Source organism: Oryx dammah, unplaced genomic scaffold (genome assembly GCF_014754425.2).
Source record: "Oryx dammah isolate SB20612 unplaced genomic scaffold, SCBI_Odam_1.1 HiC_scaffold_12, whole genome shotgun sequence".
In the NCBI taxonomy this organism is placed as follows: domain Eukaryota; kingdom Metazoa; phylum Chordata; class Mammalia; order Artiodactyla; family Bovidae; genus Oryx; species Oryx dammah.
Genome location: NW_024070196.1, coordinates 61,036,511 through 61,061,664, shown reverse-complemented (window position 1 = coordinate 61,061,664; position 25,154 = coordinate 61,036,511). Strand labels below are relative to the sequence as shown.

Sequence of the window (25,154 nt, the reverse complement as noted above, 5' to 3'; positions counted from 1 at the left end):
TCTGTCTCTCCTCTTTTTTTTTGACCACACCCTACAACCTGTGGGATCTTAGTTTCCCTACTAGGGATCAAACCCATGGCCCCAGCACTGAAAGCATCTAGTCCTAACCACTGGACCACCAGGGTATCTCTCTGCCTCTTTCTGTCTCCCCTGGCTTCCTTACCCCATCCCTAACACCCCATCTTTCCTGTTAGCGCCCCCCCCAGCTTTTTTCAACAAGCTATGACTTTAGGAAGAGTCCCCTCCATATGAGGCCGTTTTTAATCAAGCGCTTCAGTTCAGTTCAGTCGCTCAGTCGTGTCCACTCTTTGTGACCCCCACCGTGGACTATGGTACGCTAGACTTCCCTGTCCATCACCAACTCCTGGAGCTTGCTCAAACTCATGTCCATTGAGTCAGTGATGCCACGTCACTATTTCATCCTCTGTTGTCATTTTTTCCTCCTGCCTTCCATCTTTCCCAGCATCAGGGTCTTTTCCAATGAGTCAGTTCTTCACATCAGGTGGTCAAAATATTGCAGTTTCAGCTTTAGTATCAGTCCTTCCAATGGGTATTCAGGACTGATTTCCTTTAGGATAGACTGGTTGGATCTCCTTGCAGTCCAAGGGACACTCAAGGGTCTTCTCCAACACCACAGTTCAAAAGCATCAGTTTTTTGGCACTCAGCTTTCTTCATAGTCCAATTCTCATATCCATAAATGACTACTAGAAGAACCATAGCTTTGACTAGATGGACCTTTGTTGGCAAAATAATGTCCCTGCTTTTTAATATGCTGTCTAGGTTGGTCATAGCTTTTCTTTCAAGGAGTAAGCCTCTTTTAATTTCATGGCTATCTCATTTCCAGGGGATATCCCTTCTCCAAGGGATAGCCTATCCCTTCTCCAGGGGGTCTTCCAGACCTGGGAATCGAACCGGGGTCACCTGAGTTGCAGGCAGATTCTTTACCAACGGAGCTATCAGGGAAGCCCTAATCCAGGGCTTAGCTAACATAATTTCTATATTTTGTATATCACAGCGGCAGGGGGAAGTTAGCTGGCTTGCTAACTTTTAGCAAGATAGTCTTTTTATTAGCAAATTTGTGCAGATTGGTTTGCAAGATGTGAGATGTGACTAAAATATTAAATTCCTAAAACCGTCAAAGCACTAATGGATCAGGGAGGTAAATTATAGAAGTGTATTCTCCCACAGGAATTACACTGACATGCAAAATTAACTTTTCTTAATTCTGTGTCCACTCATTACACACCACCTTAGAGGGGGGAACATTTAAATATCAATTCTTGGTGAGCTCCCTAATAGAAGAAAGTAGCAGTAATTAAGTTAGAAGGTAAAAATTGTTCTTTGGTTACTTCCTGCAAGTTTTCCTCCCTTGAGTAATATTACAGAGAGGAAATGTTTTGCAGAGTCTTGGCAAAATTAAGATCGTCAGCCTTTATGGAAACGGGCAGGTCTAGAGATAATGTGAAATGTTTAGGAAAAAAAGATAGGTAGCTTGGGAAGTTTTAAGATTTTTCCTCCCCTGCTCCCTTCCTCCTGCCTTCCTTTTCCTTTTTAATTTTCCTTTCCTCTATGTTATGTCTGGGTCAGTAGCCTGCTATACCTGAACCCAGACTGACATCAAGATAGCTGAGTTTAATTCTGGCTTTGCTGCTGTGTGACCATGGGAAAGTTATTCAACCTCTCTGGGCTTCAGTTTCCTCTTCTGTTGAGTCAGAAGTTTTGAACTTGATGACCTCTAACATTTTTTCCAAGGTCTAAAATTCTTTCATGCACACACCAACAAATGCTTAATTTTTAATATGTATTTCCCTCCTGTTATGAAAAGGACAAACTCGTTAAATGATTTGAGGAGAAATAAAAAGAACAAATGAAAACTCCCCATAATTCTAACACCCAAAGAACTGCCATGAACATTTTGGTGCATTTCTTTTCATCTTTTTTTGCTATACAGTTTTGATATGCAGATTATTTTTATTGTACATAATAACAGGTTTGTATGCTTTTCTGTTAGCATTTTCTGCCTATGCATGTCTGTCTGTCCTTCCTGTCTTCATGAACAACATCTTTAATGGGTACATAATATTTCATTGGGCAACTTAATTTACATAACCACTCCCTAACTGATGTCATACTGGTTGATGGCAGCTTTTCTCTCTTAACGCTACTGATGGTGGGATGACTCATTTTCTGAAGGCTCCAGGCTACACTTTTTTCAGAGTCTGAATAGAGAGAACTGGAGTCTGGCTTCACAGCAGGCCTGTTCCATTGCAGCCCCACTGGATGAATCTGGACAGCAGATGTGTTTTGTTCAACTTAATAACTTTATTTAATTCCCACTTTACAAAAATCAAACAGATCTCACAGAAAAATCCAGATCTCCAACTTCTCTTAGAAATTTAAAAATAATCCCAAGTAGTAATGCTTAAGTGGTATTGAGGAGCAACTGCCCCTTTAAATTGGTCAGTGTCTCCTTATTGGTCCCAGTCCTGTGAGACCATCTGTCTCCTATGAGGCCTCTGTTGATTCTTACTGGATCTGAGCTGAACCCAGGTACTGGTTAGGCACAGGCCATGATATGCTGAGCTTTTTACTCAGAACAGGACCCAGTAAATAAATCCTGGGCATTGTGCCATGTCAGGCTGTTTTTACAGGTGGTGTGGGAATTGTGTGGCTGAATTTCTGTGCTCTGCATTGTTTTTTAGTGATTTGTGCTTAGAAATGAAATCATTGCTTGGTTGCGGCCAGGCTACAGGGATGGATAACTCTCAAGATTCCTACCCTGCTTTTGAGAACAGTTCTGTGATGGACAGTCATTTATTTCTTTTTTCTCTGTGGTTTTATACGTGTGTCTGCTGACTTCTGAAGTCTTAATTCAGGAGCCTTGGCCAGCCCATCCACAGTCAGACCCTTGCTGGCACATATTGGAATTGGAATTATGTCCTTGTGTGTATCCCCGCTGTGGCAGAGACAGTAATGCTCATCAGGCAGCCCATGTTCTCGGCTGCATTCTTGGTCCCTTTGCACTTAAGTGGAGCCTTGAGACTAGTTCTGGCCAATGGTCTATCAGCAGAGAGTGTGAGTCACCTCCAGGCTTAGGCATAGGAATGGTTATGAGTGCTCCGGGTACTTTTTTCCTGCTGTGTGAATTGTGAAGGCCTCATGTTGAAAATGTGGAATCTGAGTACTGTTTTTGCCTGGATTTCTGAGCTACCTGGAACCACAGCAGACTCTGTGCTAGGGAGAGTAAATTTTTATCATATAAAGCACTGCGGCTTTAGTGTATTTGTTACTGCAGCATAACCTAGCCTAAGCTGACTGACACATTCTCTATTAGAAATAATGAGTAAGGGAACTTCTCAGGTGGTTGAGAACTAACATTTATTGAATGCTATCTATTTTGTTATTTATTTTCCACATTTAAAAATGAGAAAAATGAGGTCCAGGGAAATTAGGTAGTTTGCTCAGGGTCATAGAGCTATTTAATACATAGTTCTGCCAGGATGCTTCCTATCCATCTTTTCAATTGTCTCTAGGTCTTAACTATAATGCCTCCTCAAGGAAGTCTTCCCTGATCACCAGGTTAGAGTGCTTCTCACTGTTATGCTGCTGCTAAGTTGCTTGAGTCGTGTCCAACTCTGTGCGACCCCATAGATGGAAGCTCACTAGGCTCTCCCATCTCTGGGATTTTCCAGGCAAGAACACCGGAGTGGGTTGCCATTTCCTTCTCCAATGCATGAAAGTGAAAAGTGAAAGGGAAGTCGCTCAGTCGTGTCTGACTCTTAGCAACCCCATGGACTGCAGCCCACCAGGCTCTGCCATCCATGGGATTTTCCAGGCAAGAGTACTGGAGTGGGTGCCATTGCCTTCTCACTGTTATATGATCCCCCAAATCCTGGTACTCCTCCCATATAGCATTATCCCACATAACTTCTCATTAGACTTTAACTGCCCTAAGAATAGTTCCTGTGTCTGTTTTGCTCAGTGTGATATCTCCAGCATCTAGTACACTGCCTGGAGCATAGTAGGTACTCAGTGTATTTTTGTTGAATAAAAGAGAGTCAGAAAGTTTGAACTTGTGTCCTTACTGCCACTAATCAACTGTGTTATCTTGGACAAGTAGTTTTCTCTCTCCGAATCCCAGTGTTTCCAGTAGGACAAGGTAGATGTTTGATTAAATCAGTTCCTTTTGGCTCTGGTGTTTGATTATTATTTCATTCACCTAGTCGATTCCTTCTCGGAGTCTAATTTTGGGTTGCTTTCCAGGCTCTTTAATTCCATATTTATTCCTGGAATAATTTACAGAGTTAGGCTATGAACCCAGGCAGTCTAACTAAAGAGTTCATGATTTTAACTGCTCATGTCACCTATCTACCCACCCCACCCACCTGTTTATTCTATTGTCATCCATCCATTCATTCATGCAATCGTTCATCCATCCATATACCCCACCATTCACCCAATAATCCACAAACATTCATCCACTCATTCATTCATCCATCCGTCCACCTATCCATCCATTTATTCTTCCAGTTTCTGCCTTCCTGGTGCTCTCATTCTAATGAGTAGAGGGCAATTTCTCCTCAGCGGCTATTGATATGGATGTTGAGATAATGTTCAATGTGTGAGTTGGAGCTCTTTAGCTGATTTTATTGTATTGGTTTTTATATCCTCATGGATAATATAATGCTGCTTTGTTTTTACTGTTATATGTAAAGTTATTAATTAAGTCACCAATGTTTGTTGAGCACTTACTATATGCCAGGCATTCTTAGGTGCACACAAGACCCAATTTGTTTCACAACTCTAGAGGATATCATTCACATTGTATTCTATGTGGTCTTGGAGTTGCACAAATACAAATACATGGGACCATGTATTTGCCACTCTCCTGAAGGAGTCCACATTTCAGCATAGTGATTAAGAACTTGGGCTCTAGATCTGAACAGCCTGGCTTTGAGTCCTATGTCTGCCGCTTACTGGCTATGCAAATCAAATCATTTTACCCCTCTATATGTCAGTTTCCTCCCCGATAGAATAGGGATAATAAAAACCATTAATTCAGAGAATTGTTATATGGCAAAGAGTTAACTAAGGCAAAAGTTCTCGGAATAGTTCCTATATAAAATAATTACTCAGCAAAAGATGAGTGATTAACTTAGATATATCTCTCACTAGGTTGGTTTCCTTAACAGTTTTTCATATGGGGGAATGGAGTCAGGAGCAGAAACAAGTTTAACCTGATATGATGTGCTAAAGTCAGAGGCGAAGGTAAATTGATTAGCGACTGTCTGTTGATATAGAGGATATGTGGTTTATGCAGCGAAGTGCTTACCCAAGTTGACATAAATCAAGTATAATAAAGAGTCGGAGTCTGTATTTGATGTTTGACCACCAACAGCTTTCTCCCCACCCTTTCCCTCTTTGCCCCGGTATCTGAGCAAGCCAACTATGCTTGCTCAGATATTGGAGCAGTTCAACCATTTATGTTAACCTCACCCATATATTTCCATGACTTAATATATCTGTGTAAACTCATAGGAAAAGACTGGAAATGTATATAGCAAACTGACTACGGGGAGAGGAAAAGGGGACTGAGATTCCTGGAGAAAGGTGGTGTTAAAGAGGGTCTTTATTTGTCACGTTTTAATTACTATAAAAATGGGACTGTTTTTTAATGTATTTAAGAATCTGTTATAAGAAAAAAGTAAATGACCATCCTAAAGCTTTGAAGTTGCTCAGTTGTGTCCGACTCTTTGCGACCCTATGGACTATACAGTCCATGAAATTCTCCAGGCTGGAATACTGGAGAGGGTAGCCTTTCCCTTCTCCTGGGGATCTTCCCAACCCAGGGATCAAATCCAGGTCTCCCGCATTGCGGGCAGATTCTTTACCAACTGAGCTATCAGGGAAGCCCGGATGGGGGTATGTGTGTGATTGATTATTTAGGAGAGCCTAGAACCCTTCCTACCTATGTCAGAAGGTTCCTGAATGGGGATTGTAATTAAAAGCACAAAAAGCTGATCAATTGGGTTGTCTTCTGAAGAGAGGCTGTGTTAACTGAGGATCTGTAGAATTGAGTCCAGGGCCTCCAGACAGGTCAGTGTATGTGCCCAGAACTGTCCACAAGAGCGTTCCTAGACTAGTAAGCAAAAGAGCCTGTTTATACATTGGCAGATGCCTAGAATGCAGGGCCTCAAGGTTATGAGGCTTGTGCAGAGTTGTGCTTAGTTGTTCAGTGATGTCTGGCTCTTTGCCCACGGACTGTAGCCCACCAGGCTCTTCTCCCCATGGAATTTTCCAGGCAAGAATACTGGAGTGGGTTGCCATTTCCTCCTCCAGGGGATCTTCCCGACCCAGGGATCAAACCCGTGTCTCTTGCATCTTCTGCATTTTGGCAGGCGGATTCTTTACTGCTAGCACCACCTGGGAAGCTGGGTCCCCCCAAAAGCAGACCCTGAGACAGGGTTTCAGTGCAAGGAGTTTATCTGACAGGTGATTCCACGAAGCACTAGTCGGGCAGGGAACTGAGACAGAGAAGGGCAGTAAGCAGTAGCATCTTGCTGAGGGCAACTGGGAGGCTGTATAGCACGTGCTTCACAGTTCCTCATGGTTTGCAAAGCTGTGTGGGTGAGGAAGAACATGTCCTTCGCTCACACCAGTCATCATTGAAGGGCTACTCCTGATGCACTCTGCACACTGGCTTAGCAGGCTTCAGCAGCCAGAGAAAGACCTGGTAAAGAATCATAGGTATTGACAGAAGTTGTCACATCAGTGTGCAAGGGATAGTGAGAGGGACAGCAGTAGTGTATACTATGTTTTCTGGTACAGGTTTGTAACAGGAAGAAAATGTGCTTGGTGAAGAAAATGAACTTTTCTTCCCTAAGCACTTCTGAGTCTCAACAGCAGTCAGTACGTTGGCCCTCTTGATTTATACATTGGTCTTTTGTGAGTTTGGATGGTGTGAGTCAAGAGAGACAGCTCCTCTGGGGGAGTACATGGCCAGAATTGAATTCCGTAGAGAAACCTAGATCAAGTTTGGAAACTTAAGAGATCTTACCAGCCAGGGACCATGAATAAGTGAAGTGGGTGGGAGGAGGAGGAGAATGTACTTAGCGTGGTGCCTGGCATATAATAAGTGCTCAGTAAAAATGATTTACATGGGGAAAGCTTTAAGGAGGAATTGGAACCCAAGTGTAATGTGTTGCAAGGATGCCAAACAGAATAGGAAACTAACCAGGAGGAGGTGAATCTAGAAACCTCCTTGCCTAACCCTGGCCTCTGTACAGTCCTTGTAATTAGGATGATAGTCGTTTTCTAGTATTTGCAGCGATGACAGTTTCTTAGAGGTGAGGTTAATTGGTAACATAGATGTGTAACATCTTCCCATCAGATGTTTTAGATGCCAGCAATTAGCCTCTTTGTTCCGGGGAGTGGGGGTGGGGCAGCCATTAATCCTCTGTCTTCCTGGTGCTCTGCTGCCAGCATCTTTCCATATTGCCCACCACGTGGGCTTTGACACATTAGAAGGGCCAACATGGAGGAAGACAAAAGCGAGTCATGGTGTCTGTGTAATAAGAGAAAGTTGACTTTCTATTCACGTATCTGAGATGAGATCTGGTTTATCCATCTGGTATTGTGATATCAGTGCTAGGAGCTTATGAGTCTTACAAAGGCCTGTGGCAATATTTGCACACTAAAAAAAAAGTGGCCTCTGAAATATGAAAAGAAAATCATAAAATTAAAGAAAAAATTGAATTTTATTTTCCACCTAGCTTTACTGAGTTATATTGTACATTTTGTGTACATTATATATACTCTATATCCATTGTATATACAAAAAAATGTGTATTTTGTATACATTGTATAGTAAAAATTGCATATACTTAGGTTGTTCAATGTGACTTTAAGGTCTACAGTGTGATGATTTAATATGTGTATACACTGTGAAATGATTACTGCAATCAAAGTAATTAACACATCCATAAACTCATATAGTTACCTTTTTGTTTTTGCTGTTGTTGGTAATGAAAACACTTTAGATCTACTCTTGGCACTTTCCTGGTGGTCCAGTGGTTAAGACTTTGTGCTTCCACCACAGGGATGTGGGTTTGTTCCCTGGTCAGGGAACTAAGATCCTACATGCCTCACAGGAGGCCAAAATATAAAGAAATAAATTAAAATAAAAATTCTTAAATAAAAGATCTACTCTTTTAGCAAATTTCAAGTAGACAATATAGTATTAATTAAAATCATCATGCTGTATATTAGATCCCCAGAACTTACTTATCTTATAACTGAAACTTTATATCCTTTGGCTAATAACTCATTCCCCACTCCCACATCCACCCCAGCCCCTGGTAACCACCTTTATCTCTGGTTCTAGGAATTCTGCTTTGTATAATTGAAATTGATATGTGTTGCCTTTCGTGAAACACTGTACCCATTGTAATATACCTCAACTAGTTGATGGAACAGCCAGTTGAAGAGGCATCTGCCCCAGTAGAGTTGGGGTGTGCCACCTTTCTAGCATGGGGAGGAGAAGCTCTCTGAACCCTGCTGTTCAGGGTTTTTATGGAGACCCCATCACAGACTTCCCTGTAGTTCAAACAGTAAAGAGGCAGGAGACTAGGGTTTGATCCCTGGGTTGGGAAGTTCCTCTGGAGAAGGGAATGGCAATCCGCTCCAGAATCCTGGAGCATTCCATGGACAGAGAAGCCTGGCAGGCTACAGTTCGTGGGGTCACAAAGATTAGGACGCAACTGAGCGACTAACGCAGTCCACAGTCCACATTCCACATCACAGACACGATTGATTAAATCATTGGCTTTTGATGATTAACTGACAACTCTAGCCCTTATTCCCTTCCTGGAGGTTGGGAGGGGTTTGGGGCTGCAAGTTCCAACCCTCTAATTATGTCTCGATCTTTCCATAACCAGCTTCCATCCTGAAACTCTCTAGGGGCTCCCATCAACTTGTCATCTCATCAGCATAAAAATACGCTTATCACTCCAGAGATCCAAGGGTCTTAGAAGCTCTTGTGTCAAGAACAGGGGACTAAGACCAACTACTGTAACAAAAGATGCTCCTAGCACTCTGTTGGGGGTTTCCTAGATGGCTCAGTGGGTAAAGAATTGCCTGCAATGCAGGAGACAGTTGGCACGGGTTCAGTTCCTGGGTCGGGAAGATCCCCTGGAGGAGGTAATGGCAACCCACTCCAGTATTCTTGCCTGGAAAGTCCTATGGAGAGAGGAGCCTGGCGGGCTGCAGTCCGGAGCGTCACAGAGTGTCAGACACGACTGAGTGACTAAGCACACAGCATCCTGTCATTTAGGAAATGACAAGAGTTGTGGGAGCTCTGTGTAAGCAACCAAGGACAGGGACCAAACGTATATTTGGTATTATACCACAGTCACTAACTCAGTGGCTTTAGATTATGGCTTGATCTCCTGATCCTTAGCTTCTGGGTGTCCCATGGGATGACAAAAGTTCCTTGGTTGCTGTGAGGCCTGAGTGAGTTAATACACTTGGAGGATTCAGAATTGTACTTTGCGGCTCCAATAAGTGCATAATTTCTTCACCCTGAGCTGTGAACCTAGAGAAAAAGATTGCATAACACAGATTTTGAATCACAGTGGTGCAGCTTCCCAGTGTTTATGGATTTAGGGCACTCCCTGGGGGTATAATTAGAATCAGATTATGGGAAAGGTAGATCTACTCTGCCATCTATTTCCCTCCTCTTAGTTTAAATACAGGCTCCACTGCAAGTCACTCTCCCCAGGTGAGCTGAATAATTAATGCCAGTTCTGATGATCCTGCCTGGCTCAAAAATGGTTCATTATTACTAATAACAGCAACTACCATTGATTGAATGGCTTGGTCTGTGCCAGACTCTGCCCTGAGCTCTTTTCTAGCATGGCGTCTAGAGTGAAGCATTCTCATAGAAACCTTAGTTCAAGTGCCACTCTTGCCTCCTCCAAGCAGTTTGTCTTCAGGCAAGTCACTTCCCTTTTCTCTGAGCCTCAGTGTCCTCATCTGTAAAATGGGATGACAGGAGCGGCTCCATCAACAAAGTTGCGCTAAAGGTTAAATGCACTATCGATGCAAAACTTTTTTGCCTGAAGCCGAGCACTCCATAAGCACTTGATTAATGTTCACTTTTGTTATCCTCATGTTCCTCAATCCTGATGGAAGCCCTCTGAGGTAGATATGAAAAGCGTTTGGCTCGTTTCATGTGGCAACACTCTGACAAACAGACGCCTTCAATGTTTAAATCTGTTTCCCTTTATAATCTTTTCTTCACCGTGTATTTGGGAGTGGGGATGTAAATTAGCCCCTTATCAACAGGAAAGTGGGTATATACATTAGATTCATGCCACTGAAAATGAATGAGCTCGGGCTTTATGAAGCAATGTGAGTGAATCCTCCAAAAAACATAATGTCGAGAGCAATAAAAGCAAGTTGCCCCTAAATGCATATGGAATATTATTTCTATAAAGTTTAAAACTACGCAAAGCAATTGAATAGTCAGGGATACACATTATACACATGGAGAGTAAAAGTATAGAGACACATGAGACCGAAAACACCAACTTCACAGCAGAGATTCCCTCAGCGGAGCTGGTGGGGGGTATGGTTGAGGAGGGGGCACACATAAGCCTTCAGATATCCTGGGATGTTTATTTCTTTTTTAAAAAAATATTTATTTTTGGCTGTGTTGTGTCTTCATTGCCATGCAGGCTTTTCTCTAGTTGTGGCGCGTGGGCTTCTCATTGTGGTGGCTTCTCTTGTTGCAGAGCACAGGCTCCAAGGCACGTGGGCTCCGTAGCAGCAGCTTCCAGGTTCTAGAGCTCAGGCTCAGTAGCTGTGGTGCATGGGCTTAGTTCCTCCATAGCACGTGAGATCTTCCCGGACCAGGAATCGAACCTATATCTCCTGTATTGGCAGGCAGATTCTTTACCACTAAGCCGCTAGGGAGCCCAGGATGCTTATTTCTTAATCTGCTGTTGGAGGCATTTGTTATCTTTTATGTCCTTTGTCGAATAAAAAATATAGTCACAAGCTAAAGGTAGTTATTTTATTTGGTGGGAACGTTTAGGACTCCGAACCTGGGAGACACCATCTCAGTAGCTCTGAGAAAACTGCTCCAAGGAGGCAGGAGGGAAAGTCAGGCTCTATACAAGTTTGCAACAAAGGGAGCAGGCAGCTGAACATTGAAGATCAGGTATCAGTTTAGGAATTTAGCGTTCTGTGTATAGGAAGACGCAAGCCTCTGGGCTCACCCTTCATCCATTCCCTTCATCTGTGCTCAGCTATCTGGGGCCCATCCTGTTTCCTTGTTTACCTTGCTTACCTTGCTTCTCAAATTCTCCCAGTTCCTCTGCAATCACTGTGGAGGGTGGCAGCATCCATTGAATTGAAGTTTTGAGAGCCCTCATTCACATTTGGCAAATAGAAGGGGAAAAGTTGAAAGCAGTGACAGATTTCCTCTTCTTGGGCTCCAAAATCACTGTAGACAGAGACTGCAGTCGTGAAATCAGAAGACGATTGCTTCTTGGCAGGAAAGCCATGACAAACCTAGGCAGTGTGTTGAAAAGCAGAGATATTTCTCTGCCGACAAAGGTCCGTACAGTCAAGGCTATGGTTTTCCTAGTGGTCACGTACAGTTGTGAGAGCTGGACTGTAAAGAAGGGAGAACACCAAAGAATTGATGCCTTTGAACTGTGGTGTTGGAGAAGACTCCCGGAAGTCCCGTGGACAGCAAGGAGATCAAACCAGACAATCTTAAGGGGGATCAACCCTGAATGTTCACTGGAAGGACTGATGCTGAAGCTGAAGCTTCAGTATTTTGGTTATCTGATGTGAACAGATGATTCATTGGAAAAAATCCCTGATGCTGGGAAGATTGAGGGCAGAAGGAGAAGAGGGCATCAGCGGATGAGATGGCTGGACGACATCACTAATGCAATGAACGAGAACTTGGGCAAACTCCGGGAGATGGTGAGGGACAGGGACGCCTGGGGTGCTGCAGTCCATGGGGTCACAAAGAGTCAGACCTGACTGGGTGACTGAACAACAAATTTGCATCTGATGGCTGTGACATTTCTTGTTTATTGATAACGGCAGGAGATGTTTTCATTTCACACCTTGAACATACAGCTCAAGTGGGTAACAGTAATTTTTAAAAATTGCACCCCAGCCACGAGGATAGGAATGTAGGGACCCCCTCTGTATTCTTAAAATTCCGCCACCCCTACAAACCATTAAAGATTCTTTAATCTTCCTGAACCCAAAGCTTCTCTCCCCCCACCTCCATTTCTTCTTAGTGTCTCACTAACAAAACCCCCAGCCCACTTGGCTCAAAACAGAGCTTCCTGGCAGCCAGGTTCTCAATTTGCATGTTAAAGGAGCACTTTTTTTGCTTTCTCCACCTGTGTTTTCGTTATCTTTCACTTCCCTGGCTTCATTCTGTTCACCTCCAAGCACTCCCAGATATCCGCTGGCTCTTTTGGGGGTGGGTGTGAGGACGAGATGGCAGGAGGTATACTTACTACTGCAGAAATGGGACCAACCTTATCTGGCAGGACTGAGACAAGTCATCATAGGTGGGGCTCCTCTACTCCAATCCCAACTTCTTTGTAAGAGAAGTTTTATTAAAATGCATACCAGAAGCAGTCTTGAAGTGAAAAGAGAATGCAATATACTGCTCCTCACCCTCCAGCATGCTGCCTAGTTGTATATATGTGTGTGTGTCTGTTGGTTGTGGATGACTGAAGGAGCAACATTTGCCAAGTCGTCAGCTCTGGCCTTCTCGACAGCTGACCCTTTCATCTGGAACCCCAAGGTAGGAGAAGTTCTATCAATAAATAAGTACATTTTCCAGGTGGCTGAAACATACACCCCCGAGGTCATCTATATTTATATGCAGAACACAAGGTTCAGAGAGGTTAAGTGATTTTTCCAAGGGAACACAGCTGGTAAAGTGGCCAAGCTGATATCTGGTAGATCAAGGACTGTGTTTCTATTTGCTAATGTGTCGTTAAAACTTTTCTATCTTACTGAGGGTGATTTTAATGACAGTCATTCCAAGAAATGCTTCCCTGGTGGGTCAGACAGTAAAGCATCTGTCTGCAATGTGGGTGACCCAGGTTCAATCCCTGGGTTGGGAAGATCCCCTGGAGGAGGAAATGGCAACCCACCTCAGTACTCTTGTCTGGAAAATCCCATGCATGGAGGAGCCTGGTAGGCTACAGTCCATGTGATGGCGAAGAGCTGGATATGACTGAGTGACTTCACTTTCATTTTCACTCCAAGAATCACCCCCCTTTTAAAAACTGTTTTGCTTTCTAAAAGAGGGTAGGGAAACAATTTAACTTTTCCCCTATGATATAAAATTCAGTTATGCACCCTCTCCAAAGTTATACTCTCAGGTGTGTTTGAGGGGCAGGTGGGAAAGAAGCTAAAAGGTATTCACCAAGGACCACATGCCAGGCATCTGCTAAATATCTTACACATTCCTATTTATGTTCCCTATTATCTGTTATTAGTCCCATTTGATAGATGGAGAAACTGGCTCAGTATGTATTCATTATCGACCACTGTATAACAAATGAACAGCTTTAAACAACAAACATTTATGATCTTCCATAGTTTCTGAGGAATCAGTGTTTCAGGAGCAGCTTGGGTGATTCTGGCTGAGAATTTCATGAGGTTGCAATCAGAGGGTGGCAGAGACTGTAATCTCTGAAGATGTGACGGGGCTGAAAAATTTACTTCCATTCACATGGTTTTTGGCCAGAAGCCTCAGTTCCTTGCCTCATGGATCTTTCCATAAGCTACCCACATGACTTCACAGCATGGAATGATCCAGGAGAGACAGAGACCACAATGGAAGCCGTAATACCTTTTAAGACTTGGTCTCTGTAGGTGAACATGGTCAATTCTGCTTTATTCTGTTTGTTAGGAGAGGAGAATTAGGCTCTACACCTCTTGAAGGTGGAAGTATTAAATAATTTGTACTTTTTTTAGAACTACCAACTCAGGGAAGTGCCGTCAACTTGCCGAAGTTCATAGGGTTTGTAAGTGATAGAGGTTAGATGCAACCATAGTTCTAGATGGTTCCACACACTTTTTCTTTTCATTGTACTGTGATTTCTCCCTGACTGAGGAATGGAAAGCTGTTTCCCTTATGCTTATTTGCCCCAGACTGCAAGCCTCTTTATTTGCTTTTAAAGCTTTCCCCTTTCTATCTGCCTAACTATCATCTATCGCATCTAAGCAACATCCTTCTTATTCTAAACTGGAATTTTGAGTCTCTTGTAAAATTGGGAAACCTGGTAACTTTTAGTGTGAGTTGTGTGTCCATTGAGAGTCAGTAGACTCTGAGTGACTATTTGGGGTTTCTTTTTCATCAGGTGGCATTTATAACATCTTGGAGTGCTCTGAAAGCTTTCTTCGTCTATTCCGGATTCTTCGTCTTGAAGATCATTGACGTTGTGGGTAAGTTTTGGATGAAATCATGATAATTATAAAGGTCTATTTAACTTATCCTTTGTATAACTCTTCAGAGTTTTCAAAGGTCATTTATACACAGCATATCACCTGATTCTCACAAAAAACCCATTAATAGGATGGAGGTAAGTGATACAATCTCCCTGGATAAGCTATGTTGAGCCACCACTTATCTGTGTACCTTTGTTCTCTTGGTACCTGCTTGGCGCTGACTCCTTCTTGCCTCCAGGCCACTCCTCTGCCTTTCTCCGAGGTGTGACAGTAGACAGAGCCATAGGAGTCTGTGGTCTTGGAACTGTAAGGGGAGGGAAAACTTTTCTTCTCCTCTCTTAAGTTATGTCTTGCAGGACTGCAATTAAATACAAGTGCCAGATAACTGAAGAAAAGACAAACAGACTTTATTCATATTAATATTTTTATGTGTACAAGGGCTTCACAGAAGTGAAGACCCAAAGAAAAGTTTAAATTCAGGGGTTTTTATGCCATCTTAGCAAAGAGTGATAAATTGTGGAGAAGTGACTAGTCAAAGAAAAAGGGGATTTGGGTTCCATAAGGGTGGTAAATTGGAGGAAGGTGATAGGCAATATATGGTAGACAAAGGCTTATTAAGGTTTGTTATGCAGACTAGACTCAAGTAATCTCTAATGATAAAAGTGGTTCTTTACTTGGTAGGGGAGAAGAGGACACTTCCATATGTGGAAACATCTCACTTTTACAAGGAAAACTTATGCCTTTTTTTTAGACAGAAAGAGGAGGGTAGAGAGTCCTTCCTGTGTGTGCCATTTCTTCAGTTGCATTCAGCTTGAGATAGTTCTTATGTCAAAGTAGCATATTTGTGGGTGGTATTCTGATCCGTTTCAGAGTTAATATTCTAATTTGCATTTACTCTTGTGAAAAGAGCATAGGTTTGTGTTAAACTTGGGTTCAGATTCCAGCTTTACCATTTACTAGATGTAGGTCCTCAGGCAAGCAACTTTATTTCTTTGAATCTTGGTTTTCTCATCTGTAAAATGGGGATTAAAAGCAATACCTACTTCATTGGACTGTTACAAGGATTAGATGATACATAAAAATGCTTAGCTTAGCGACTGCAAGGTAGTCAACACTCAAAGGCACCTTACATTTCTGAACACACTTGCCCTTATAAAGCCACTTCTCTGTATACCAAGATCTCAACTTGCTGCATGACTTGGAGAAATTCCTTGGCCTCTCACACTACCTTCACTTCTAAAATGAGTGGCTTCAATTGTGTAATTCCTGAGGTTCCTTCCATCTCTTAACAATTAACACCTTCAGATTGTCTATACAGCAAACCCATACTATTTACTAAAAAAATCTATTCATTATATCCTGCTTGCCTTTGCTTGCTGTAGTAATTTTAGATAATAGTTGCACAGAATTAATAGAAGCCAAAGGGGTTGTTTTTTCACATGCAGAGATTGAGCAACATACTTATGTACATAATTACCTTTTCTTTTCCTTTGCAGTCTAGGAGGGCATATTGAAAAGCTTGCAATGATTTGTTTCCCCTCCCATTGGCTCAAGGAACTGGCTAATGCAGTTTTATGTTAATTGGAAGACATGCTAAATAGCATGAGAAAAAGAAAAAGAGGCACTCAGTTAGAAAAAGTGATTTTTAATCATCTACCTAAATGTGAATGTCTGATGGGTTTGCAGGAATTTCTGCAGCCCCCTGAGGGAAGCTTTCCCTGTCCTCACTAGAGCTGATGAATAACGGATTCCAAGCAGGGCTCTGCAAACACCAGCAAACTATTCTTTCTGAATCCTCTTTCTAATTTCTTCTCCCCTACAAATGCCTAGCTGTGATTTTGGCCTGATCTCTTGTCTCTTAAATACACTATTCTTTGCTCAGCATGTGCTTCATTTTATGGCTAACAGAAAGGCAGTTTGATCTGAAGTCACCCTCCTGCTCTAAAACCTTCAGTGCTTCCCTATTGCCCACTGCATTGAGTACCAGCTGCTCAGCCCAGAATCTTAACTTTCCTGGGAAGCCAAAACAGTTGACTTGCTTCTCCCCACACATGCCCTGGGATTTAAAAACTTGCCCTCTTAGGATTCTTTCTCTTCCCTCCAACTTCTGTGCTCTTCTTCCCTTTCCTATTTTTCTACCTATCACCATCACACTCAGATTACCAGGACCCAGAGGCAAAGGATTTCTCTTCCAAGAAGACTTTCAATTCCCTCTCTGTTCTTTGAATCACTGTTATGCTTAATTTCAGGAACTCAGTATCTAGATAAGTGGTTCTGAGCACAAGCTTGGGAATCTGACAGACCTGGGAATCGATCTGGTTTCCATCACTTACTGTGCTACCTTGGCAAAGTCACTTCCCCTCTCTAATTTTTAAACTTATTGTCTGTAAAATGGGGTTAATGATATTTACTTCTTTGTGTTGTTGTGGGGAGTAAATGATGCATATGAAACAGTGTACTGCCTGGTTCATGTTTATTTTTAGAAACGAAATGTATAATAATGTATTTTACATTTGTTTCTTCCTACTTTTTGGAAGCACGCACCACAGTCAATGCCCACTGTCCTCCAGCCACCACTCCAGCCAGAGTGCTAGCTCCTTGTAAACTCATCTCTATCACTGGCTGGTAGAATTGTATCATGGACTTTAATTCTTTGTTCTTTCTTGTAGCTAAGTTTGTTTTGGTTAACATTTGCCATCTTCAATGAGAAGGATGTAAACAAGAAAGTAAAAGTATTATATTTGGAATTTTTAACCCTGCTGCTGCTGCTGCTAAGTCGCTTCAGTCGTGTCCGACTCTGTGCGACCCCATAGACGGCAGCCCGCCAGGCTCCCCCGTCCCTGGGATTCTCCAGGCAAGAACACTGGAGTGGGTTGCCATTTCCTTCTCCAATGCGTGAAAGTGAAGTCGCTCAGTCGTGTCCGACTCTTAGCTACCCCATGGACTGCAGCCCACCAGGCTCCTCTGTCCATGGGATTTTCCAGGCAAGAGTACTGGAGTGGGGTGCCATTATATTTGGAATTTTTAACCCTAAATCAGTGTAAAAGAAAGTTAAACATTCACATGTTATATTCTACAAGTTGGTAACATTTATACCCCCAAAGTTATTAAAGCTTAAAACTGCCCTAAAATTTTTGGTATACCTTGTATTTCCCCACCTCTGGTCTTTGGGTTCAGTTAGATATTTCACTTTGGCACAAAGAGTGAGAAGGAAGTGATGCTGCCACTGGGCCGACGAGCTTGAGAGACGTGGAGCAGAGCCGCCAGGAGAGCCCATCCTTGATAAGGTGACCTGCATGTGTGTGGGTGCATGCTAAGTCACTTGAGTTGTGCCTGACTCTTTGCGACCCCCAGAACTGTAGCCTGCTAGGCTCCCCCGTCCATGGGATTCTCCAGGCAAAAATACTGGAGTGGCTCGCCACTCCCTCCTCCAGAGGATCTTCCTGACCTGGGCATTGAACCTGTGTCTCTGTGTCTCCTGCATTGGCAGGTGGGTTCTTTACCACTAGTGGCCATCATTGGCTGAAACTAGAGATTTGGGGTGGTTTGTCACAAAGCAGTAGTTACTGAATATACCCTTTTAACTACTATCCTGCCCACAGTAGGTTCTTAGTAAATATTTATTGCGTTAAATTCGCAAATTCCTGTATTGTGCTTTGGGGAACACTTTTGTTCTCAAGGTTAGTTTTTTAATTTCATTAATTGAGGACTTCTTTCAATTGAGATGTTAACTCATTAGGATATTTGGGGAAACTGACTTCTAAGATGGTAGGACTCAAGACTTGGCACATGCAAATCTGCTTGTGAAAAGCAAGCAATGGTTAATTTCCAAGGGCTTGCTTGAGCCTCTATATTAAACATGCAGTAAACTTTGAAATTCTCCACGCCAGGCTTCAGCAGTACAAGAACCGTGAACTTCCAGATGTTCAAGTTGGTTTTAGAAAAGGCAGAGGAACCAGAGATCAAATTGCCAACATCCACTGGATCATCGAAAAAGCAAGAGTTCCAGAAAAACATCTATTTCTGCTTTATTGACTATGCCAAAGACTTTGACTGTGTGGATCACAATAAACTGGAAAATTCTGAAAGAGATGGGAATACCAGACCACCTGACCTGCCTCTTGAGAAACCTATATGCAGGTCAGGAAGCAACAGTTAGAATTGTACATGGAACAACAGACTGGTTCCAAATAGGAAAAGGAATACATCAAGGTTATATATTGTCACCCTGCTTCTTTAACTTCTATGCAGAGTACATCATGAGAAACGCTGGACTGGAAGAAGCACAAGCTGGAATCAAGATTGCTGGGAGAAATATCGATAACCTCAGATATGCAGATGACACCACCCTTATGGCAGAAAGTGAAGAGGAGCTAAAAAGCCTCTTGATGAAAGTGAAAGAGGAGAGTGAAAAAGTTGGCTTAAAGCTCAACATTCAGAAAACAAAGATCATGGCATCTGGTCCCATCACTTCATGGGAAAAAGTGTTAGACTTTATTTTGGGGGGCTCCAAAATCACTGTAGATGGTGATTGCAGCCATGAAATTAAAAGACGCTTACTTCTTGGAAGAAAAGTTACGACCAACCTAGACAGTATATTGAAAAGCAGAGATATTACTTTTTCCAACAAAGGTCCGTCTAGTCAAGGCTATGGTTTTTCCAGTAGTCATGTATGGATGTGAGAGTTGGACTGTGAAGAAAGCTGTGCACTGAAGAATTGATGCTTTTGAACTGTGGTGTTGGAGAAGACTCTTGAGAGTCCCTTGGACTGCAAGGAGATACAACCAATCCATTCTGAAGGAGATCAGCCCTGGGATTCCTTTGGAGGGAATGATGCTGTAACTGAACCTCCAGTACTTTGGCCACCTCATGCGAAGAACTGACTCATTGGAAAAGACTCTGATGCTGGGAGGGATTGGGGCAGGAAGAGAAGGGGACAACAGAGGATGAGATGGCTGGATGGCATCACTGACTCGATGGATGTGAGTCTGAGTGAACTCCGGGAGTTGGTGATGGACAGGGAGGCCTGGTGTGCTGCGATTCACGGGGTCGCAAAGAGTCGGACACGACTGAGCGACTGAACTGAACTGAAACTTTGCAAAGGGCTTCCCTGATGGCTCAGTGGGTGAAGAATCTGCCTGCAATGAAGTAAACATAAGAAATGCTGGTTTGATCCTTGGTTCAGGAAGATCCCGTGGAGAAGGAAATGGCAACCCACTCCAGTATTCTTGCCTGGAAAACTCCATGGGCAGAGGAGCCTGGTGGGCTACAGTCCAAACTGTTGCCAAGAGTCAGACACACGACTGAGCGACTAAGCACACAAACTTTGAAAAGAGAACATGAAACAGAAGCACACTTTTTTTTTGTACTATGTATTTGAAACCTGGTGTGTATTTTACACTTACAGCATATTGCAGTTTGGATGCTAAATTTGCATCTGAAGTATTTGATTTAGATTTCATAAAATTTACAATTGGCAAAGTAGAGTCATGTAACTAAGTCTTCAGCATACTTCAAAATTTTCTCATAACTGGATCAAATCTTGGATTTAAAATTCATTAAAAATCCATATTTCAGTCACTTTAGCCACATTTTGAATACTCAGAAGCCACATGTGGCCTGTAGTTAGTATACTGGGACAGTGCAGGTCTGGATGTTTCGTGAGTCTCATCTTCTCCAACCCCTCAAGGACTGTTTCTTATCCAGTGGTACCACCATATCTGTATGTTAGGAGTTCAAGGCTATTATCCTCGACTTCTTCTTCTCCCCTTTGCAGCTCCCCCAGTCAGGAGTCCTGTTGCATCCACCTCATCCGTGGCTCACTGATCCATCCTCCTCTCTCCAGTCTGCAGTGACGCTTCTCTAGGTGAGGCTCCTACTGTCTCTCACAGCCTTCTTACTGGAGTCCCTTTTTCCTGTGGTCATTCCACCTTCTGCTACTCTTTTCTCCATCTGAAGACAGCTCGATCTTCCTAACATGCAGATCTGATCTCTCCCTCCTTGACCTGTGGCTTGCATCTTTTCCGTGGCTCTCTGTGTCCCCTCAGATAAATTCTAAGCTCCTCAGTGTGATTTATGAGGTTTTGCCTACTGCTCCACCCTCATATTTTCTGGTCCAGTCAGGCTATAATGCTGTCCCTTCAGTTTCCTCTGTGACCTCTGGGCCTCTGCGCATGATAATCTGTCTGCCCGGAATGCCATTCCTTTCCCCCCTTCCAATTCCTGCTTATCCTTCAGTGTACTTCCTCTGAGAAGCCTCCTCAGATCCCCTCGAGTCCGCATTAGGAGCTCCTCGTCAAATGCTCTGACATCTCTGGTACTTCCCTTCCCTGCCACCTTCTGGCATCAATGGCAGAACTCTGTGTGCTTATGGACTAGTTGTGCCTTCTTCACTGCTATATTCCCCAGTCTCTAGAATGATGTCTAGAATAGGTACCTGGGAATATGTATTGAATAGATTATAGAACTTTCTTCTCAAACCAGTCTGCCAGCTTGTATCCTACTCTTCAGAAGCATCCGGGTGATGGAAAGCAAATCCAATACTAACTTCCGGAAAATCACCCCCAATCCAAGTCTACCACGTGGAGGGCTAGTGGTCTTGGTACCCATCGTGACAGAATAGCTAGCACACCTCCCAGTGTGGACCTGGAGCCAATGGGCCCCACCCCCCTTCTGCAGCAAACCCCTTCCCTGGGTCATTTGACTTCAGCCACACCATACCCATCATCACTCTGTTTCTACCTCAGGACCTCTGCACTTGCTGTTCTTTCTGGCTTTTCTCCTCATTCTAGTCTCAAATGGCTTTCCCTTTGATAAGCCCTCTCTGATTTATGTAAAATAGCCCTTTGCCCAGTCCCTCTGCATTCCCTTATCTAATTTGGTTGTCTTTATGGTACTTAGATTTGTCTGAGACTGTTCTGTGTATATACCTTTTCTGTTTACAGTTAGCCTCTTCCTGTTTGAATGTACATCGCTTGTCGTCTGATTCATGCATGGGAGCATGGCTGCTTCCCTGGTGCCTAGAACAGTGCCTTGAATCTTGTTCAGTCCCTAAGTCATGTCCAACTCTTTGTGACCCCATGGACTATAGGGTGTCAGGCTTCCTGTCCTTCACTATCTCCCAGAGTTTGCTCAAACTTACATCCACTGAGTTGCTGATGCCATCCAACCATCTCATCCTCTGTCATCCCCTTTTCCTCTTGCCCTCAATCTTTCCCAGCAACAGGGTCTTTTCCAATGAGTTGGCTCTTCGCATCAGGTGGCCAAGTATTGGAGCTTCAGCTTTGGCATCAGTCCTTCCAATGTATATTCAGGGTTGATTTCCTTTAGGACTGACTGATTTGATCTCCTTGCTCTCCAACGGACTCTCAAGCGTCTTCTCTAGGTGCTCAATATATACTTGTTCAATGGATGTACAATTGGATTGGATGTGCAGTTAAGCTTTTCAGCAAGCAGAAATACTTCCAGGGATCAGTTTAGGCAGATTCCAAACATTCTTTCTTTCTTACCTTTTTGTTTGTTAATCAGTTTTATTGACCAGTAGTAATGATGTCTTTTCATTTTTATATAATAGAACTGGTTCATGGTCCCATGGTTTTATGGGTTTAGAAAAATGTACTCCTGTAACCACTACTGCGATTGGAGATGGTCAGCTGAACATACTTTTTACTTCCCCGGGAAAGGTGTAACAATTCTGCCCCAGGGAGTTCCTACCATTCTTCTGGGAATGTTTTAACCCTGCCTGGATCCTTACTCATCCTATTTGGAGCATCTTAGAGAGAAATCATGGTCATTATTTCTTAAACTTTAGTGTGTAGTTCTAGCAAATAGGAATACTCTTACATAATTGTTCTAGTCAGGAAGGAAGATAAAAAGGAAAAAATAATGAGAGTTCCCTCAATGAAATTAGCAGCCTGCAGCAGGATAACTGTCCTTCCTACTCCTTAATTGAAATGGATGTACATATGGCTAGTGGCTGAAGCATTTGTCAGATATAGGTGCATCGGCCAGAATCTTAACTGTTGCCACCGCATTTCCCCACGCTCTGCAGTGTGACATTTTTGGAACATTAGTGAAATCCAGACTATAAAGATTCCAGAGAAGAAATAAAGTGAAAACAAAGCAACCTTTTGCAAACCCACGCTCTGCTTTAAATAAAGAGCACTGTCTTTTGAATAATTCAACCCCGCCTGTCAAAATATTTTTTTTTGGGGGGGTGTGGGCTATTCATTTGGAACTACTCCAGGAGCCTCTTAATCTGCAGCCTTTGGTGCATTTTCGGGGCTGAAACAAGTCTGCTGACTTCTGTTTTATTTCCTATTGCATATCTAGATCTTAAAAGGCTGTTGGTTTGATTGAAGTTAAACATGTTGTTACCCCAGTTCTTAGAATGCACACCTCTTTAATGGGGCTGGGAAATCTTGTCATTGTTTTCTTCTCAGGAAGTTGTTAGCACTTCATTATTGTTCTGTTAAACTTTTCACCCATGACTGGGGTTCTTTTGTCTGCCCTTGGGGTTCCCTCACAGAGTTTTACTTTTTAACTTCTAAGATCTTCCAGGTGAAATCCAAGGAGAGCATCTGGGTGTAAACAAGGTTATTCAAGGTGGGCTGGCTGGTGACAAAGTTCTTTCTTGTTGTTCAGCCCCTAAGTTGTGTCTGACTCTTTGCAACCCTATGAACTACAGCATTCCAGGTTTCTCTGTCCTCCACTGTCTCCCGGAGTTTGCTGAAATTTGTGTACTTATTCAATAATAATAGTAAATTATTATTATATACTATTATTATTCCTATCTATTGAACTCAGACTCTGCTAGGTCTGTGTTAAGACCATTCTCTCCTAACCTCATTTAATGGGCACAACAGCCCTGTGAGGTGGGTCTAATTATGCCCACTTTACAGATGGAGAAACAGACTCAGAGAGAGCTAAGTGCATGCCCAAGGTCACAGAGCTGGTAGAGGTCATTGTGCAGAGTGAAACCTAGAACTGTCTGACTTCAACGCCCACAATCTTCCTTGTTCTGCTAAATAGATGCTCCAGACAAGCATGAGGGTGGTAATCCAGGAGACTGGCTACTTTAGGGCCTGGCTTTATGAGAATCCACCGGCCTGCTGATTGGAGGGCCCAGGCATCCTCTTCTCTGGAAATGAGGTGTCAGGGGCACTCTTGCTGGCCTGGTGACTCACACGACAGTCTTTGCTGTCAGACAGATCTGGGGGTTTGAATCCTGGCTTCGCCACTTCTTGTTAGGGTAGGCTTAATAATGGCCTCCAAATATGTTCATGTCTTAATCCCTGTGAATGTTACCGCACATGGCAAAAGGGATTTTGTAGATGTGATTAAGATGGGGAGATTATCCTGGATTATCTGGGGACCCAATGTAATTATGAAGATCCGTATAAGAGAGAGGCAGGAGGGTCAGAGTTAAGGAATAGAACAACTGTTTTCATCTGTTTGGGCCACTACAACAAAATACCACAGACTGGGAGGCTTATCAACCACATTTATTCTCACAATTCTGGAGGCTGCAAGTCCACGATCAAGATGCTGGAAGATTTAGTGTGTAGTGAGAGCCCAATTCCTGGCTCATCAGTAGCTGTCTTCTCGCTGCATTCTCACAGGGTAAAAGGGACTCATTGGGGTCTCTTTCATAAGGGCAGTAATCTCATTCATGACGGCTCTACCCTCATGACCTAGTCACTTCCTAAAGGTTCCATCTTCAATCACCACCACACTGGGAATCAGTTGTCAACATATGAGTTTGGAGGGGCACAAACATCCTGTCTATAGCAACAGGGAGCAGAGATTGGAGTGATATCCTTAAGAGAGGGAGGAAGGAGCCATAAGCCAAGAATGGAATGCAGGCAGCTTACTAGAAGCTGGAAAAGGCAGGGAAATAGATCCTCCCCTCAAAGCCTCTAGAGGGAACCAGTTCTCCTGACACCTTGATTTTGGCCCTGGGAGCCTGATTTCTGGCTTGTGACTTCCAGAACTGCAAGAGAATAAATCTGGGTTGTTCTAAGCACCTAAATTTATGGTATAGTGGCAATGGAGAACTAATACACCAGGATGTTTGTCTTTGGGCTTATGAATGATCCTCCCTGAGCCTCAATTTCATTATCTGTGAAATGGGCATAATAGTAACAATGCCTACATCATAGCCTGATGCTGAAAATGAAAGGAGTTGATGCACGGAAGTTCCTTTATGGTTGGCACATAGTACGTGTTGATTAAATGCTAGCTAAGACCCCGATGCTGGGAAAGATTGAGGGCAAGAGAAGAGGGTGACAGAGGATGAGATGGTTGCATGGCATCACTGACTCAATGGAAATGAATTTGAGCAAACTCTGGGAGATGTTGAAGGACAGGGAAGCCCTGGGTTCTACAGTCCATGGGGTCGCAATGAGTTGGACACCACTGAGTGAATGAACAACGACCGTGATGACTACTATTACCACTAATATTATTATTATTAATGCTAATATGAAGATAAGCATGCCAATCAAAGAACCTGAAAATAAAAATCAACTCGGGAGCAACTTTGTGTTGGGCTAATTCATATCCTGTCTATTAGATATTAGATATTGGATATCCTGTCTATTGGATAAAATATTGCACTATTTTATATTGAGGGACTCATTCTATATTAGAGGAC

The 25,154-nt window shown here is 43.0% G+C and overlaps 1 protein-coding gene across 3 annotated transcripts in view; it reads left to right on the top strand.

Moving 5' to 3' along the window:
• The window catches only part of RPH3A (rabphilin 3A), a 278,060-nt gene that overhangs the window by 6,677 nt on the left and 246,229 nt on the right, over nucleotides 1–25,154 (top strand). For all 3 annotated transcript variants that reach the window (XM_040250835.1, XM_040250832.1, XM_040250831.1), the window contains exon 2: nucleotides 14,413–14,497. The gene's annotated coding sequence lies outside the window, so the exon portion shown is untranslated. The remainder of the gene's footprint in view (nucleotides 1–14,412; nucleotides 14,498–25,154) is intronic.